Below are 5,691 nucleotides of genomic sequence, written 5' to 3' on the forward strand. Positions count from 1 at the left end.
TGCCCGCATGTGGTATTTTGTGGAAGAGCCACACTTAAGGGGCCAAAGAGCCACATGTGGCTCGTGAGCCACAGTTTGCTGGCCACTGGCCTAGAGGGAACAGGAACAGCCAGCTCCTAAGCACATCCTGCCTGGGAGGGCTGGAGGGGTCAGAGAGAAAGATTAAGTTCTCCTGTGGTGACCCTCACACTGCTCAACATCTCTTCTGACAGGTGTCGATTCCAAAGCTGGGAGAGACCAAGGTGCTGGCAGTGCCCAGCAAGGCCTGCCTTCCTGCTAACTCGCTCTGTCTGGTATTTACGAAGGCGGGTCTGGTACACTGGCCCTGGATTGCCCATTTTAGGATAATTGCAATGCTTCCTTTTTGGATCAATGACATGGGAGTGAAGGTGAAAAATGGAGTGCCTGTCTCACCTCCACATCCATGCTTCTCCCTCCTCAGAGATGTTCTAGCAACTTCCTAATTTCATGACTCAGTCAATCCCCTCTGTATATGGCAGACCCAGTTCCCACCACTGGCCCAATCACAGGTCGCCTTCCTGGTTTCTCCAAAGATCTTCCCTGCCTCCTGGCTTTGGGAGTGGAGGCTGTGTCTTCTACCCTAATTCTCTTTTCCACTACTAACCCCTTATGTTGCCTGGCTTACTCCTCCCCCACTCCCTGCCCAGTTATTCTCCATGCATCTTCTCTGGAATCTAATCCTTTAGGTTATTGTGGCCAACAATTGATGGTAACTGTTATTAATGAGCTCATATTAACCATCATCTGTAGAGCAAATGCTAGCTGGGAAGCCATCTGCTAAGCATTATGCCTGCATTATCTCAACCTTACAACTCTCCTGAGTTAGACCTGTTGTCTTGCTTTTGCATTGCAAACTCTGTGGCTCAGAGCATTGTCTAAAGCAGTGGTTTTCAACTTTCTGGCCCTTTAAATACAGTTCCTCATGTTGTGACCCAACCATAAAATTATTTGCGTTGCTACTTCATAACTGTAATGTTGCTACTGTTATGAATCATAATGTAAATATCTGATACGCAGGATGGTCTTAGGCGACCCCTGTGAAAGGGTCATTCGACTGCTAAAGGGGTCGCGACCCACAGGTTGAGAACCGCTGGTCTAAAGTAAACTACAGTACCAGGGCACCAACTCCAGACGTCCGACTCAAAACCTTCACCTCTATCCAGTGGTTCTCCTCATGAGAGATATGCAGCCTCTTAAGAAAATAAAATTCCCTGAGGATCCCCTCCAATGATAACATAGCATGAAGCTAGCCACAAGCATAAAACTAGGCATTAATTTATTATCATTAACCTCTGAAACAAGCCATAACAACAAAAATCTAAAAATCTCAGTGGCAATATAACAACAAAGGTTTATTATTTCTCTCATATTACATGATATACAGGTAAGTGGGGAGGTGATTGGATCCAGCCGCTGCCATCACTGCATCAGTCAAGGACTGACAAGAAAAAAGAGCACACCCAGACGAGGAATGTGAGGAGCATTTTATCTAGTATTTGTACTATTTACAAGGGTGTAGCTAGAGGTAAGGAAGCCAGGAAGTTATAGTGTAGAACCCAAGGGCTAATAATGACTAGCTACCCTCATCCTGTAGGGACAGGTGGGCAAGCGGTGACCCGAACCTGGAGGATCTTGCAGCCGATCCAGGTGACCCACAGAGAAGGAGCCTGGGCTCTTCCTAATTCAGCCTTCTTCTCCTCCTGCCCTCTGGTTTCCTGCCAGGACTTTCCATTGGCTAAACACAAGCAGAAGTTAGAGGGTTGGGGAGACCATGGTTCCAGTCCCAACAGTTCTGCCTCCCAGGAGGCACAGAGGAAGTTGGAGAAACGGAGGCAGCAGAGCACTGGTAGACACAGCCAGATCCCAAATGCTGCTAGAGGCAAAGAGAGCCCTGGAGGGAACCACACTGCAATGAAAGGCTGTGACTCCATCACTCTGCGTTCCCGCGCACAGGCCAGAGTGAATCAGGTGCCCACTCACCAGACGGGACCCCAAAGTACCACCCTGCCCTGTATCCAGGAAGAGAGAAGAATGGATATTTGTAAGCAGCCCTGAAGGCTGCCACAAAACCAAAATGACTTTGCAGATTAAATACAAAGAAAATTACAATTAAAATTTACAGAATTAATTCAATGTTTCAGTCACTATTGCTTGCTAAAACTGAGTCACCCCCCAAGGACATAAATGCACCTAACAGGTGCTTTGCATTTGGCCTGCTTCTGTTTCCATGGGCCGTGTGACAATTTAATTCTTCCACTAATACACCAGCATCCATGAAGTAATTTGGTTTCTATTTGGCAGGAGCACACCATTTACGTTGTAATTTCCCCTCTGTTCTTCTCTCACTAGGCTACATCAATTATTGTAGTGCTAATTGTTACTGACACAATCACAGTGCAAAGGCAAATGTGGGCAATGAATTCAGCGGTTGGTTATAAGGTAGTAATCTATACATATGATCCGGAAAATGTTTTATTAATTTTTTTTGTATTATCACTGAATTGAAAATAAAGTTAAGCAATTCTCATAGAGAAGTCAAAGACTCCTTAGAAACACAACTTCTTTGTGTCCTTTTTATTTCCACTTTCTTGGCCCCGGACAGGTGACAGGACCGGTAGAGGTGGTAATGCCCTTGTGCACCTGGGAGGTGTACCTCTTGCTGCTCTGGTTCTTGCTCTTCTGCTTTCTCACTTCTCCTCCTGGTGCTCTCATGTTTGGGATCCTTGGCTGTTCTGTATTTCTCTCAAGCTGCTTCCTGGCTTAAGCTCATCCAGAAGGTTCTAGTCTCATCCATGCCCATCAGCCCTGCAGCCTTGGATGCTCTCGCCACTCTTTCCGGCCCCAAATCTTTTAGGTGAGCCCTGGGTGGTCACACTCTCAAAATTTCTTCTCTTGTAGAAAACAAGCTGAGGTTTGCTAAGAACATGTTCTTACTCTGTACAACTCTGTCATCTGATGTCACTTTCTCACACTTCTGTGACCCAGAAGCCCTGGTCATATTCCTAACCTGGGGGCCTCTGTTTAGGCCTCAAGGGGTCTCAATCTCCCAAAATTGTGTGCAGCATTTTTATGTTTAGATATTCATGTACATCTTTTTCTGAGACTAGGGTGTCCAGAATTTCATCAGATTCTCAAAGCGGCCTGGGATCTAACAAATACTGATGTCTACTGTCTTACAATAAATACCCAGTTAGAACTTCATAATACACATTTTCATTTTAAAAGCAACTTTCTCTACTTATGTTAAAGTTAAAATGCTGTATATAAGATCCTGCATTTGTATGTTTGCTCCAGAGTCTATGGCAACACGGGGCTTTGCCAACAAATGTGTAGAGTGCAGTCTATGGCAAATACCGTCCATGGTGTAGTGACAACCGGGCACCCCATAGTCCTTCCTGAAATAGCCTGGTTTTAATTGGGTCTTCATTCTCAAGTGGGCTGATCAATTGGCTTCCCTTAATACTGGTGGTTAACCTTGATTGACCTAAACTTTATTAGTATTCTGTTGCTTCAAAACAAGTTACCACAAACTTAGTGGCTTTTAATAATGCATGTTTATGGTATCACAGTTTCTGTGAGTCAGGAGTCAAGACACAGTTTAACTGGGTCCTCAATTCTGGGTCTCACAAAACTGCAATCATGACATCAGCCAGGTACCTTTTCACCTGGAGGCCCAACAGGAGAAGAATCTTCCAGTCTTGTAAGAATTCATTTCCTTGCAACTGGGAAAAATAGGCTTTAGTTCATTGTCTACCCTCATCATTAACTACCCTCATCATTGTCTACCCTCATCATTATTATTATTATGATGATCATGAACTTTCTATTTCTACTTCTCTTCCATCCAGGTATCCTTGTATGGAAGGATACCTGGCTGTTGGCCCAAGGTCACTCTTAGCTCCTGGATGTCACCCTCAGATCCTTGCTTTCTTAGTATATCAGTTAACAACATCCAAACAAGGAGAATCTCTAGGGATAGAGTCCTATATAACATGATATAATCCTACATAATAAAAGCCCAGCGGCCATAATGGCAGAACGACCAGAACAACCACTTGACCAGTTACTATGAGGTGCACTGACCACCTGTCAGTCCCTTTCCCTGGCCAGCAGGCTCCCATTGCCCGATGGCAAATGAGGACCTGGGGGTGGGTGGCAGGGGATGTGGGTGGCACCAGGTCAGGCCCCCGCCCCACCAGTCACCCCACACACAGAGGGTGACCCACAGCAGGGGTGGGGCCTGTGAGTGGGCAGGAATGGCCGACCTCTTGGTCTCTTCACCTGGCCGGCAGGCTCCAATTGCCTGATGGAGAATGGGGACCCAGGGGTGCGTGGCAGGGGATGCTGGTGGAGCCAGGCCAAGGCCCCCACCCCACTGGTCACCCCACACACAGAAGGCGACCTGTGGTGGGAATGGGGCCACAAGCGGGCAGGACAGGCCGACCTTTTAGTCCCTCCCCCCTGGTCGTCAGGCTCCGATCATCCGATGGCAAACTGGGAACCCGGTGGGTGGCAGCGAGGGGCCCACTGCTGGCAGCTGGAGAAGATGTTCCTGATCGCAGGCTAGGCCTGGGAACCGTACCCACGCAGAATTTCGTGTGCTGGGCCTCTAGTATAAGGCGACCCGCGGTGGGAATGGGGCCACAAGTGGACAGGACAGGCTGACCTCTTAGTCCCTCCCCCCCCGGTCGTCAGGCTCCGACCACCCGATGGCAAACTGGGAACCCGGTGGGTGACAGCAGGGGGCCCACTGCTGGCAGCTGGGGAAGATGTTCCTGATCGCAGGCTAGGCCTGGGAACCTTACCCACGCAGAATTTCGTGTGCTGGGCCTCTAGTATAACTATAAAAGTGACATTCTATCACCTTTGCCATATAACGATGGCATCATATATACATTGCCACATTCTATTGGTAAGAGGAAAGCCACACATCCCTCCCCCACTCAAGGGAAGATTTTCCAAGAAGGGCATGAATACCAGAAGATAAGGATTGTTGGGATTACCTGAAGCTTTGTGCACCACACAAGCCAATCAGATCATTCTCCTTCCCCTTGACAGTGAGTGGCATGAGCATGTGACCCACTCCTGGCCAATGGGAGCCCATAGATGTATGGCAGAGTCTGCTGGTCCTCATCAATATCCACATTCCCTCTTCTTCTGGGCAGAGTTAGACTATATTCTCCAGCTGTTTGCATGTGGGGGAGGCTGTACAGCTAGTTATCACTATGTAATGGGAATCGAAGTGAGGTATGTCATTTTCTGTGCCTTCCCCACACCATCTCTCCTCCCACTCACAGGCCAGATGCCGGAGATCCAGCAGGTCATTCTCAGGCCCTGGAGGATAGTGAGCCACTAAATAGGAGCCTGGGCCGCTGAGTGTCTGCATGGAGCAGAGCATTCTCCCCACCCGAGTCAACATGAATCAGACAATGGTCATGAGCAAAAAAAATAAACCTTCATTTTGGAATTTTGGAATTTGCTGCTGTTTGTTGTGACAGTGAGCCCGTGCTGGTTAATGCAAAGGGCTTCTGTAAAGGTTTTTCTCTCCCTCCTGAAAAATGCTGCCTGGGAAATGAGAGGAGAGGTCTTTCCTTCAGTTTCTTTAATAACTGTCACATGTGCACCTTCCATAGAATAGCTACAGTCTCTGGAATTCTTGTTATATGATAT

This window comes from Myotis brandtii, unplaced genomic scaffold, assembly GCF_000412655.1.
Source record: "Myotis brandtii unplaced genomic scaffold, ASM41265v1 scaffold1208, whole genome shotgun sequence".
NCBI classification, from domain to species: domain Eukaryota; kingdom Metazoa; phylum Chordata; class Mammalia; order Chiroptera; family Vespertilionidae; genus Myotis; species Myotis brandtii.